The 14880-nt window shown below is 35.5% G+C and overlaps 1 protein-coding gene across 8 annotated transcripts in view; it reads left to right on the top strand.

Moving 5' to 3' along the window:
* LOC149827983 (polyadenylate-binding protein RBP47B'-like) overlaps positions 1–14880 on the top strand; it is a 37282-nt gene that overhangs the window by 14298 nt on the left and 8104 nt on the right. The window lies entirely within an intron of this gene.

Here is a 14880-nt window from a genome sequence, read left to right as displayed (position 1 = left end):
GAGCAAGTGTCAAGAATGACACTAAAGCATAACCCTTAAAAAGGGTATAACTGGAAACAAAATAAAAATAAAAATGTATTCTTTATTGATATGAAAAACCAATTGCTTAAGAAGCATTGGAGTAAAAAACAAGAGGGGCTGCACCCCTTTATATACACAGCTGAAAGAGGACTCAATAGAGCTGTTGGGCACAGTCCAACAGCTCTATTGCTAGTCAAGTCTGGACAGGACTTGACTAGCAACAGTCATTCTAGTTCAAACTGAACTAGATGACATAAAGACAAAAAATAAAAATAAAGAAAAAAAAATACAGAAAAGAAAGAAATTAAAAATGTATTTATATATATATATAATAATATAATATTATTATATATACATATATGTACAATTTTACATTTTAACACTCCCCCTCAAACTTACGGTACAATGAGCGAAAGTTTGTCTAAGAGAAAGTGAAATCGGGGAGCAGCGAGAGGCTTTGTAAAGAGGTCTGCTAACTGATATTCTGAAGTGACATATGGCAGATCAATTATCCCGTGTAGATATTCCTCTCTGACGTAGTGACAATCCATTTCAATGTGTTTGGTGCGTTCGTGGAATGTTCTGTTACTGACAATGTAGATCGCACTTTTGTTGTCACAACACATTTGTGAAGCCTTTGTTGCTTCAACTCCCATGTCAGCAAGCAGTCGTCGGAGCCAAACTACTTCCATGGTCGTGGTTGCCATGGCTCTGTATTCAGCTTCGGTGGATGAGAGAGATACCTTCTGCTGCTTTTTACACCTCCACGAGATTAATGATTCCCCTAAAAAGACACAAAAGCCAGTGGTTGAGTGTCTGTTATTGGGATCACCTCCCCAATCAACATCAGTATATGCAATTAAATCAAGAGAAGAGGAGGAAGATAAGAAAAGTCCTCGTGAAAGAGAGGACTTGATGTATCTGATAATACGCATGACTGCTCCCATATGAACAGAAGTAGGAGCATGTTGAAATTGACTTGCTGTATGAACAACATGTGCTATATCTGGTCTGGTAATGGATAGATAGGAAAGTGCCCCGACAAGCTGTCTGTAAGGAGTAGGGTCTGCAAGAAGTTCTCCATCATCAATCTTCATTTTAACATTAACAACTTCTGGAGTGTCAACTTTCTTATCATCAGTAATACCAGACCTGAAAACAATATCAAAAGCAAATTTAGTCTGAGATAATAAATATCCTCTAGGAGAATAAGCAACTTCAATGCCTAAAAAATATCTCAACAAGCCCAAATCAGTCATTTCAAAATGAGATTTAAGAAGTGTTTTGATTGTTTCAACTCCCTGTTTATCGCTTCCGGTGATGATCATATCATCCACATAGAGAAGAAGCACAATGATCCCTGCATCAGAATTCTTAATAAACAAAGCAGTGTCAGTTAAACAGAATTGAAAACCAATATCAATCATAACACGGCTAAACCTATCATACCAAGCTTTTGGTGCTTGTTTAAGTCCATAAAGAGCTTTTTCTAAGCGAAGGACTTTACCCTTAGGAATACTTAGACCAGGAGGGGGTTCCATATATACTTCTTCAACTAGCTTTCCATTTAAAAAAGCATTTTTGACATTCATTTGAAAAATAGACCATTTTTTGATAGAAGCTAAGGCAATTAAGGTTCGGACAGTAGTCATACGAGCCACCGGAGCAAAGGTTTCTTCATAATCAATCCCATATTCTTGGGCATAACCTTTGGCTACTAAACGGGCTTTATATCTTTCAAGAGTACCATCACTCTTGGTTTTAATTTTATAAACCCATCGACATCCTATAGTTTTCTTCCCTGGAGGAAGATCTTGAATATTCCATGTAGAAGCCTTTTCAAGTGCATCTAATTCAACTTTCATGGCTTCTATCCATTTGATATCATTTTTTGCTTGAAAATATGTGGATGGTTCTTCATATGAGTGAATTAATGCAATAACTGCCCTATATGTGGGTGAGAAAGACTCGTATGATACAAACTTTTCTGGAGGCCTCGAGATTCGGGATGATTGTCTAGTTGGAATGTTAGAATATTTCTCAAGTGCACATGGAGTATTAGACTCTTGTCGCCTGGAATATTGAATACTAGTATCTCTATGAACTTCTTCATTTTCAACATTAAGATCAATAATTTTTGGATCATTATCAAAGTTACAATCAAGGTCATATTCATCAGATGTTGATGTTAGATCTAGCAAAAAGGAGTACTCAGTGACGTCTTTTAATTTTCTAAAATCAAAGAAGCTCTCCTTTTCAAGAAAGGAAACATTTCTAGACACATATAGTTTATTATTTTTGAAGTCAAAACATCTATAACCTTTCTGGTTTTCAGCATATCCTAAAAAGGCACAGGGAATCGCACGAGGGGAAAGTTTATCATTTTTGTCAGTAAATATGAAACATTTGCACCCAAATATTCTTAATCTAGAGTAGTCTGGAGAAATGTTCATAAGTTTTTCAATGGGAGTGATATTTTGTAACGAAGAAGATGACATCCTATTAATGAGATAGGTGGCAGTTAAGGCAGCTTCTGCCCAAAAGTCTTTAGGGACTTGATTTGCTATTAATAAAGTTCTAGTGGTTTCTATAATATGGCGATGTTTTCGTTCTGCCAGTCCATTTTGTTGAGGTGTATAAGGACAAGATCTTTGATGTGTGATGCCATGCAATTTAAGATAATTTTGAAAATCTGTGGATAAAAACTCTCCCCCTGAATCTGTGCGAAAAATAGTAATATAATTTTGAAATTTGTTTTTAACCATATTATGAAAAGTTTGAAAGTATGAAAATACTTCAGACTTATGTTTGAGAAAGTACATCCACGTATGTCGGGAGAAATCATCGACAAAAATAACATAGTAAGCAAATCCTCCTTTAGAAATTACTGGTGCAGGACCCCAAACATCCAAGTGTATTAATTCAAGTGGTCTTGAAGAGAAAAAGGTTCTGTTCTGAAATGGTAATCTTTTCATTTTGCCGAGAATACAATATTTACAATCAAATGATTCAGAGTTACAAAATTTCCCTAGATTTGGAAAATGTTGGATTTTGGCTATATGTGGGTGACCAAGTCTCTTATGCCACAGTTCCAACTCTATTTTTTGAATATTATAACAAAAAGCTTTCTTCGGCATTTCCAAAAAATCCATGTAATAGAGTCCTCCTTCTCTATGGCCTTCCCCAATCAGCTTGCCTGACTGGCGATCCTGTACCCAACAACCATGAGAAGAAAAAGAAATATTACACCCATAATCAGAAATTTGAGATACAAATAAAAGATTTAAATTTAATTTGGGAACATGTCTAATTTCTGGAATAAATTTTTTTTTGTTTTATAAATTTTTTCAAAATTTCCTATTCCTTTTATTTCAAGAGAAGTCCCATCAGCAGTAAAGACCTTTGACACACTTGTTTTATTTTTAACACATTTGGATAGACTTTGATTATTTGGGGTCATATGAAAAGATGCACCAGAGTCAAGAAGCCAAGAAATTTTACCTAAATCAGAAAGAGATGAGGCTGCTGCGCCGGTTGAAGCTTCAGATGAGGAAGAGGCACCTTTGATGAGAGGCTGAAGAATCTCCATTAGTTGGGCCATGGAAACTGGTGCATCCTGATCTTTAGGCTACGATCCAGCAATTGCAGCTCTTTTTTCTCTCAGCTCCTTAAGTTTGGGACATTGTGGCCTGTAGTGTCCTGGTTCATGACAGTGATGACAAATAACTTTCTTCTTATCATAGTCACCATTTTGTCGGTTAAAGTGAGGAGGCCTATATGATCGAACATGATTCCCTGGTCTAGACACGGCTAAAACGGAATCATCTTCAATTTTTAAAGAACCTTTCCGGAGACGATTTTCTTCCATTGTTAACTCTTCAATAGTTTCAACAATAGAAGGAATTTTTCCCCGGTGAAGTAGGGCCGATTTAGTGGTTTCAAATTCCGGCCTTAATCCAGTGATAAACTGGTAAAAATGTTCAGCATCGAGTTGTTTCTGACGAAGCTCGATTTCTTCGGCACAATGCCACTTTGGTTCTAAAAGGGAAAGTTCTTCCCAAAGTTCGGACAACCCATTGTAATATTCACGAATAGTTTTGTCTCCTTGTGTCATCATTCGAACTTTTTCTTGGAGGTTGCACACGTGTGCAATATCTTTAAGGGAATACATATTCTTAAGGTATTCCCATGCCGACTTGAGCATTTTTTAATGTCAACGCTATTGATAAGCCATGACATTATCTTCACATGAGATATTCTCCATTCTTTCCATTTCTTCTCGTATGAGGCAATAGCCTTGATTTTCTCTTCTTCCGATAGAGGGACCTCTTTATCTCCCTCCTTTTTAGTAAGAGATAGCTTAAGTTCCGAATCGGAACCATCCACAATCCCCCATAAGCCTTTTTCCCATATATGGTGCTTCATGATTGAAGCCCATGTTACATAGTTCGTATCACTTAGTTTCATAGGCATGATGGTGACTTTATCATTGTCATCCATCGATTACAAGGAGAGAAAGAATAGGGATATAAGAGAAACAAGAAGGAAAATGAAAAAGAAAGAAAAAAAAAATAATACAACAAGATGTGAAATCTTCTCCAATGAAGTGATAAAACACTTCTCTTCAAGTGGCGAACACTTTTGCAAACGGGCACGGAAACCGAGGCAGCTTTTCCTCAAGATTTAGTACTTCCGCGGCTTTGATACCATGAAATGAAATGGGGATCTTCGAAACATGAGCTTTGATTAACAAGAGCAAGTGTCAAGAATGACACTAAAGCATAACCCTTAAAAAGGGTATAACTGGAAACAAAATAAAAATAAAAATGTATTCTTTATTGATATGAAAAACCAATTGCTTAAGAAGCATTGGAGTAAAAAACAAGAGGGGCTGCACCCCTTTATATACACAGCTGAAAGAGGACTCAATAGAGCTGTTGGGCACAGTCCAACAGCTCTATTAAGAGCTGTATAGAGCTGTTGGACTGTGTCAGTCCAACAACTCTATTAAGAGCTGTTGGACTGTGTCAGTCCAACAGCTCTATTGCTAGTCAAGTCTGGACAGGACTTGACTAGCAACAGTCATTCTAGTTCAAACTGAACTAGATGACATAAAGACAAAAAATAAAAATAAAAATAAAAGAAAAAATACAGAAAAGAAAGAAATGAAAAATGTATTTATATATATAATAATATAATATTATTATATATACATATGGAATGTCGGTTTAGTAAGCAACGAAGTAGTGATGGGAGTGTAGTGAAGCTTGGTGAGCAAGATATACCGGTGAATGATTATTTCAAATATTTGGGATCCATCATTCAAAAGTATGGAGAAATTGATGGAGATGTAAATCATAGGATAAAGGTTGGGTGGATGAAATGGAAAAGTGCTACTGGAGTGCTGTGCGATCGTAGAATGCCATTGCGGTTGAAGGGAAAGTTTTATAGGACGACTATTAGACCCGCTTTACTATATGGTACGAAATGTTGGGCTGCCAAGAGACATCATATTCAAAAAATGAGTGTAGCTGAGATGCGGATGCTTAGATGGATGTGTGGAAATACAATAAAAGATAAGATTCGGAACGAAGAGATACGTAAGAAGGTAGGTGTTGCACCCATTGAAAATAAGATGCGAGAGAATCGTTTACGGTGGTTTGGACATATTCGGCGAAGGCCTAATGATGCTCCAGTTAGAAGGTTGGAGAAATGGGAAAATATATTAGTTAAAAGAGGTCGGGGTAGGCCTAGGAAGACTTGGATGGAGATGATAGGAAAGGATATGAATGCTTTGAACCTCACCGAGGACATGGCGTTGGATAGAAATGATTGGAGGAAAAGGATTCATGTGGAAGACCCAAAATGAATTTCTTTTTTGGTTCATATCGCTGACCCCAATTGTTTTGGGATGAAGGCGTAGTTGTTGTTGTTTGTTGTATTATTATATATACATATATGTACAGTTTTACATTTTAACAGGTTGTTGTAGCAATTGCCTTGTACTCAGCTTCCGTAGAAGATAAAAATACTTTTTGTTGTTTTTTGTATCAGCAAGAGATGAGGGAATCACCTACAAACACAAACAAAATTGTAGTTGAGTGACGGTTATTGGGATCTCCTCCCCAATCAAAATTAGTATAAACAATAAGATTTAAAGATGAGAAAGAAGATAAGAATAGACCTTTAGATAACGTTTTCTTGATGTATCGAACTATTCTTAATACTGCACTCATGAGAACAAATGTGGGCGCATATTGAAATCGACTTGTAGTGTGTATGACATGCACAATCTGACCTGGTAATGGACAATTACATTGATGATCCAATAAGTTGTCTAATAATACTCTGTCTTCAACTCTCATTTTTCATTCATCACTTCAGGAGTATCAACATATTTTGTGTCAATGATTCTCGAGCATTCAACAATATCAATTGCAAACTTGATTTGAGACAAAATGTACCCTCTTGGCGAGTAGGCTACTTCAATCCCTAAAAAGTATCTAAAAAAATCAAGGTCAGTCATATCAAAAGATTTTTTAAAGCATAATTTTAATTTCGTTAATTTTCTTCTGATCATTCCCAGTGATGATCATATCATCAACATATAAAGGAAGAATGATAAGTGAGGTACTTGTAGATTTTACAAAAAGGGCAATGTCAGTGTAACAAGATTTAAATATAAGTTTCAAGGCAGTACCACTAAACCGATCATACCATGCTTTGGGGGCTTGTTTAAGCCCGTATAAAGCTTTTTGAAAGCGAAGAACCATATCATTTTTAATAGTCAAACCAGGGGGAGGATCCATGTACACTTCTTTATTTAAGTTTCCATTTAAGAATGCATTCTTAACATCTAACTGATATATAAGTCATTTTCTAATGGATGCTACTGAAACTTGAGCCCTAACTGTGGTCATACGAGCTATTGGGGCAAATGTTTTCTTATAATGTACTCCATATTCCTAAGAGTATCCTTTTACAACTAATCTTGCTTTATATCTTTCTAGGGACTCGTCACTTTTTGTTTTGATTTTAAAGACCCATCTACACCCTATTGTCTTCTTTCCTTTGGGAAGAGGTTCAATTGCCCAAGTATGAGCCTTGTGTAATGCATGTAATTCTATTTTCATGGCTTTAACCCATTCTTTTATGTTTTTAGCTTTGTTGTAGTGGTTCATGATATGAATGATGGCTAGAAGACAAGCCCTATAGTTTGGAGAAAAGGATTCATAAGAGACAAATCTATTTGGAGGCTTATATATTCGTTCAAATCTTCTAATACTAGTTTCTTCAACATTTGTTGATTGATTATATCTTTTAAACACACATGGATGCTCCCTGTTATCTCGTCTAGAGTATTGTAAGAGATTATGAGATGATTATTTTTATTCACTTGAGTCATTAATAGACTCGAAATTTTCAATGTCATTATCAACAATTTCATTATTTGATTTAGGTAACAAATCAAATAAGAAGACATACTTGGATTCTTCCTTAGTTTTTTCAAAATCAAATACATTTTCATTTTCAAGAAAAGTAACATTTCTAGAAACATAAAGCTTATCATTTGTTTGATCATAACATCAATAGCCTTTTTTATTTTCGGCATATCCAAGAAAGACATTTTATAGCTTTAGGAAAAAGTGTTATATTTTTCAAGAAGCACAAGACATTTACATCCAAATAACCTTAGCCTTTTCAAGTCAGGAGGAATTTTTAAAAGTTTTTCAATAGGAGATTTGTATTCTGATGTTTGAGAAGGCATTCTATTTATTAGATATACTGTAGTTAGGGCGGCTTCGGTCATTTTTTTTAAAATTTCTTTTGAAATAAGTAGGGTCCTAATAGTTTCAATAATGTGACAATGTTTTTTTTCGGAAATGTCATTTTGTTGAGGGGTCTTAAGATAAGATTTTTGATGTACTATTCTATGTTTTTTTAGATACAATTGAAATTCATTTGAAAGAAACTCTCCCTCGGAGTCATAGTAGAAGACTTAAATATCTGTTTTAAATTCATTTTTAACCAGATTATGAAAGTATTTAAAACACGAAAAGACTTTGGATTTGAGTTTAAGGAAGTATATCCAAGTATGTCTACTAGAATCATCTATCAACAACAAACAACAACAACAACTACGCCTTTACTAGAATCATCTATCAATGTAACATAATATGAATAACCACCTTTTGACATAATGGGAGCGGGACCCTATACATTCGAATGCACTAATTCAAACATTTCATTTGACAAGATGTTCTAGATTCAAAAGGTGTCATTTGCATTTTTCCAAGTATACAATCTTCACATACAAAATCTTTATCTTTACAAACAAATTTCAAAAATGAAAAATGAGATAATTTGGATGTACTTGGGTGTCCTAATCTTGTATGCCAAAGATCTAAATTAATGTTTTTGGCATGATTACAAAAGGAGTTTTTAGATAAATATAAGGAATCCATATAGTAAAGATCTCATCTTCTATGGCCTTGCCCAATCAGCTTCTCTGACTAGAGATCCTGCACCCAACAAGCTTTAGATGAGAAGAATACTTACATCCATAGTTGAAAATTTGAGAAACTGGAAAAAGATTTAAATCTAATTTTGGAATAACCTTCACTTTTGGAACAAAGAAATTTTTTGAGATATTGATGAGGTTTTCTATACTTTTAACTTTTAAAGAGATACCATCGACAATTGATACACATGAAAAATATGAATTAGTGCAATCAGATAAAAGAGACTCATTATGAGTCATGTGAAAAGAGACACTCGAATCCAAAATCCAAGAAGACTTACCTGGAGGAGAAGAGGAAGAGATGGCAACGCTAGATGTAGAAGGAAGAGATGACAACGCTAGATGTAGAAGGAGTGGCCTTAGGAATTTGTGAGACGGCCTCTGCTATTTGGATAATGGTCAAATCATTGAAGTTGCCCCCTTTCTTTGATTCTTAAGGTTCTTCACTTAAGGCGATAACTTTTTTAAATTTGGGACAATCCGGTCTTATATGCCCTGGTTCCTTAGAATGATGACAAATGATTTTACCTTTGTATCATCTTCCATTATGTCCTTCTCTATTGAATTTTCTCTCAAAGTGAGGTGGTTTATATGCTTTTACAAAATTTTTGGGTCTTGCCATGGCAAGGATCTCATCATTAGACTTGTGTATTCTAAGTCTTGTTTTCTCTTGACAAATTTGAGCAAGAGCCTCACTTATAAAAGGAGTCGAGGTCCTATGAAGCAAAGATGACCTAACTTGCTCAAATTCAGGCTGAAGGCCATAAAGGAAAGAAAAAAGATTTTCTCTTTCTATTTGAGATCTTCTCATTTCAATAGTGGAACCTTCCTATTTTGGTTCTAACATTTCATCCCAAATAGGAGATAAAATATCGTAAAAATCTTTTACACTTTTATCTCCTTGTTTTGCATTACGTACCTTGTCTCGTAGATAATATAGCCTAGCCATTTCTTTTTGTACGAAGGTGCTCTTTAGAAAAATTCATGCATCATATGTCTTTTTAAACTTGATGATGTTGGTGGCAATTTCGAACTCTATGATATTCATAAACCATGAGAGAATTTGAGCATTGCTCGCTTCCCAATCCTCCAACTTATTTTGATATTCTTGCAAAGCTTTCTTCTTTTCTTATTTGGACAAAGTTTTGACTTAATCTCCTTCTCTTCTTGTCAATTTGAGTTGCGGTTAATTAGTGGTACCACTAACAAAACCCCATAGCTTTTTACCTTTGATGTGATTCTCACATTGGTGTCGCCCACATCAAATAATTATTTTCATTGCGCTTGTAGGAGATGACAGAGGTGAAATCTCTTTATCCTATAATGATTATAAGAATTTTCGAGTAGAGGAGTTGAAAGAGAGCCAAGAGTTGAAGAGCACCGCCACAAGTAGAATAACCTCGAGATAGCTTTCACTTCTTCAAGAGCCAAGCTCTGATACCATGTAATAAATTAATGGTTCATGAATACAATGCCAACAAAGGGCTACACGAGTGCACAACAATGTCACGGTCTCTAATGGACCGATCACAATCTCATAAAAGCGATAAAAAAAAAGAACTTCACAGTAACACAAAGGCACAAAGCAAAAGGAGAATTTTATAAACTCACACAAATGCTTGCTTTATAAGAGTAGAGTGAGGCTCTATTTATAGAGCCTCACTTGCAGTGAGGGGAGGCAGTCCCAACAGTCATGTTTACACTTTTACATAAAAAATAAAAATAAAATGAAAGACAAAAAAGTATTTCAGCCCCTAATGAACTGTACTAAATATATTTTATAAAATGACCAAAATACCCCTAACTGATATTCATATATCAGTCGGGTATATGTACAGTATTTTAACATAGTCAACCTTTGTTGACTAAAATAAGTAAAACAATAATAAAATATTTACAACAAAAAGAAAACAAAAATAAATAATATAATATATATACATGATGTACAAGAGACCAAATGGGTAGGTGAGAAGGCAAAAGTGATGGAACCTTGGGGATATAAGATTTGGTCTACAGGAATAAATAAAAATAGGAATGGAGTAGGGATTGTTATGAGTCGTGAGTTTATAGATAATGTAGTTGAGGTCCGTAGGAAGGGTGATAGGATTTTACTTATTAAATTAGTATTAGGTGCGGATATTATAAATATTATTAGTGTTTATGCACCTCAAGTAGGTTTAGATGATTCCATTAAGCGTCAATTTTGGGAAGATTTAGATAGAGTAGTACAAGGGATATCTTATGGAGAAAAGCTTTTCATCGGCGGTGACCTTAATGGACATGTAGGCATTAGTAGGAATGGATTTGAGAGTATCCATGGAGGCTATGGTATAGGACAAAGAAACGAAAGTGGAGAAAGGATTTTAGATTTTGGTTTGTCCTATGATATGATCTTAGCAAATACTTGGTTTAGGAAGAGGGAGTCTCACCTAGTAACATTTAAAAGTGGGGTTAATACGAGTTAGATAGATTTTTTTTTACTTAAAAAGAGAGATAGGGGTTGTTGCATCGATTGTAAGGTTATACCGGAAGAAAGTGTAGCTACACAACATAGAGCCTTAATTTTAGATCTTAGAATTAGAAAATGCCGTAAAAAGAATAAAGATAGGATAAATCCTAGAATTAAGTTGTGGGCACTGAAAGGAGCTAAATAAGGAATGTTTGTAGAGCAGGTAGTTAAGGAAGTTGTTTGGTGTCTCGAGGAGGATTCAGAATCAATGTGGAATAAGATAGCAGGTGGCATGAGAAAGGTGGCTAAGGAGGTATTGGGTGAGTCTAAAGGCGGTGCACCGCTAGGTAAGGATACATCTTGGTGGAACCAGAATGTCAAATTAGCTATTAAGGTTAAAAGAGAGTGTTATAAAAATCTAAGTAAGAGTCGTGATAATGAGAATTTGAAGAAGTATATGATAGCAAAGAAGGAAGCTAAAAAAGTAGTTTGAAACGTGAGAGATAAGGTATATAAGGAGGTTTATGATATGTTGGATACCAAAGAGGGTGAGAAAGACATTTATAGGCTTGCAAAGATGAGAGATAGGAAATCGAGGGATCTGGGTATGATTATATGTATCAAAGATGAAACACAAAGGGTTTTAGTCAAAGATGAGGAGATTAATTAGCGATGAAAAGATTATTTTGATAAACTATTTAATGGAAGTCATGCTCAAGATATTGGAGACTTGTCCATTCCTTTTCATGAGATGGATCGTGATTTCATGCGCAAGATTCAAATGAAAGAAATTGTAAAAGCTTTGAAGAAAATAAAATCAAGAAGGGCAGTTGGCCCAGATGATATACCTATCGAGGCTTGAAAATGCGTGGGAGAGAAAGGTTTAGAATGATTGACAAATCTTTTTAACAAGATTTGGCAGACAAATAAGATGCCTAATGAGTGGAGGAAGAGTATGTTGGTGCCTGTATATAAGAATAAGGGTGATATACAAGATTGCACAAACTATCGTGGTATAAAACTTATAAGTCATACTATGAAACTTTGGGAGAGGATGATTGAGTCTAGGTTGAGAAAGATTGTCATGATATCGGAGAATCAATTTGGTTTTATGCCTGGAAGATCAACTATGAAAGCTATACATCTTCTTAGACAACTTATTAAGAGAAATAGAGAGAGGAACAAAGATTTGCATATGGTTTTTATTGATTTGGACAAGGCATACGATAGAGTACCTAGGGACGTTCTCTGGTGGACAATGATGAAGAAATGTGTTTCTCTCAAGTACATTAGTATAATTAAGGATATGTATGAAGGAGTAGTAACCAATGTCCGCACTTGTGGAGGGGTGACAACCAATTTTTATATAACGGTTGGGTTACATCAAGGATCTGCTTTAAGCCCTTTCCTATTTGCTATAGTGATGGATGAGCTTACGAGATCAATTCAAGAAAATGTTTCGTGGTGTATGTTGTTTGCTGATGATATTGTTTTGATTGATGAGTCTAGAGCTGCGGTTAATGCTAAGTTAGAATTATGGAGACAAACATTGTAAGCACGAGGTTTTAAGTTGAGTAAGAGCAAGACAAAATATATGGAATGCCGGTTTAGTAAGCAACGAAGTAGTGATGGAAGTGTAATGAAGCTTGATGAGCAAGAAATACCGGTGGATGATTGTTTCAAATATTTGGGATCTATAATTCAAAAGTATGGAGAAATTGATGGAGATGTAAATCATAGGATAAAGGTTGGGTGGATGAAATGAAAAAATGCAACTGGAGTGTTGTGCGATCGTAGAATGCCATTGCGGTTGAAGGAAAAGTTTTATAGGATGACTATTACGCCCGCTTTACTATATGATACGGAATGTTGGGCTGCCAAGAGACATCATATTCAAAAAATGAGTGTAGCTGAGATGCGTATGCTTAGATGGATGTGTGGAAATACAATAAAAGATAAGATTCGGAACGAGGAGATACGTAAGAAGGTAGGCGTTGCACCCATTGAAAATAAGATGAGAGAGAATCGTTTACGGTGGTTTGGACATATTCGACGAACGTCTAATGATGCTCCAGTTAGAAGGATGGAGAAATGGGAAAATATATTAGTTAAAAGAGGCCGGGGTAGGCCTAGGAAGACTTGGATGGAGACGATAGGAAAGGATATGAATGCTTTGAACCTCACCGAGGACGTGGCATTGGATAGAAATAATTGGAGGAGAAGGATTCATGTGGAAGACCCCGAATGATTTTCTTTGTTGGTTCATATCGCCGACCCCAATTGTTTTGGGATGAAGGCGTAGTTGTTGTTGTTGTTGTTGATATACATGATGTACATATTTTAATGTTACCCGGCTTACGGGCTAAGAAACCTGAAACCGACTAGGTTCAATGAATGTAGGGTGAGGTTCATCTCTGAAGGTTGGGGTTCATTGAATATGGTAGGGTAGGTCTTCTAAAGATTAGATTTACTGAATGTGAACAATCAGATGGGTTCATTGAATGTGGATTTGGATTACAATCCAACCAAATCCAGGATTCAAATCCATGACAATCCAATTAGATTTGGATTAGGTTCAAATATCCGAATGACAATTGGATATGGATTAGGTCCAATGATCCAAATAACAATTGGATATGGATTAGGTCAAAAAATTATTCTGTTAGGATCTTGATCTCGATCAAAGTTGTTTTGATGACAAAACTTGTTTTGGCCATAACTTTTGGGGGTGTATGTTTGAGGTGATTTTTGGCTCATTGGAAAGCTTATGACTTTTACTTGAAGCTCATGAACCAAAAAATCAAGTATTGAGGCTGAAAAACATGGTTGAACTGCGAGTATGGTTTATAGGACTAGGGTTTGACTTGGATCCATTTGGGGGTTCTGCTGGATGACTTGGAAAACACACTTGTTCGAGCAGTAGTTCATGGGCATCGTAAAAAATTGTGTGTCTACAGTTGGCCAACAGTCTTCCACTTTTATGTCCATGCCATATTTATATTGAATAAGAGGAATGTTACCTCTTTGTTAATCTATTTCAATTCCTAAAATGATATTTGGTTTATAGTCCCTTCATTTGAGAAGAACAAAAAGAAAGGTAAAAAAAGGTTAAATGAGAAATGCAAATGGAGCAAGGTGCAAGGATATCATACATCTATCTTGAAAAATAAGGAGAATATGTTAGGACTGATAACCATCTAGGATGTTGAGAGTGGTGGCCATTAGATAAAAGTGGGCATCTTATTTTCATTAAAAGAATCAGAGAAAATCTGAAAGGCACCCTAAATTAACGTAGCATATTAGACTCAATATCACATGACATATCATAGTCAAGATGAGGAACCATGTTGAAAAGCATAAATAGGCATCTTGCAGATCAAGCTAAAAAGCATTGCATTACTGGATTTCCTTGTTTAACACCCTAGAGGTATTGAGTAGCATGCTAAAAAACACTTCTGATGATGAGAGACCGCTAGCATTGACATGCAAATCTCATCATTTGTGGCTACACCTGCACTAAAGGTAGGATGAAAATGCCGGATGTGATATGCCTTTTTAAGACCCAACGTAGTAAGCAATCGTGGGGCATTATGAGCTAACCTACTGAGTTCTCAAACTGGCTCATTTTTACAAGAATATCAAAAAATTGGAGTTGACATAAGGCATCATGCGTTGTTTCTGCTGAATCATTTTTAATATATCTTGTGAATAGTGAGTGCTAGCAAGAGGGCTAAGATCTTAATATTTATAGGGAAAATTCCATTTAGGGGCCAACCTTTTGCCCCTAATTTCCAATATGGGCCACAGGTTTCTGAAATTCCAAATATGGGCCAAACTTTTCCTGTAAACTGTCAAACAAAGGCTGCATTTTATTATTGTCCTTTAACTC

The sequence above is a fragment of the Nuphar pumila genome, chromosome 10 (genome assembly GCF_984573655.1).
Source record: "Nuphar pumila chromosome 10, dmNupPumi1.hap1.1, whole genome shotgun sequence".
NCBI classification, from domain to species: domain Eukaryota; kingdom Viridiplantae; phylum Streptophyta; class Magnoliopsida; order Nymphaeales; family Nymphaeaceae; genus Nuphar; species Nuphar pumila.
This window is presented reverse-complemented; position numbering and strand designations above follow the sequence as displayed.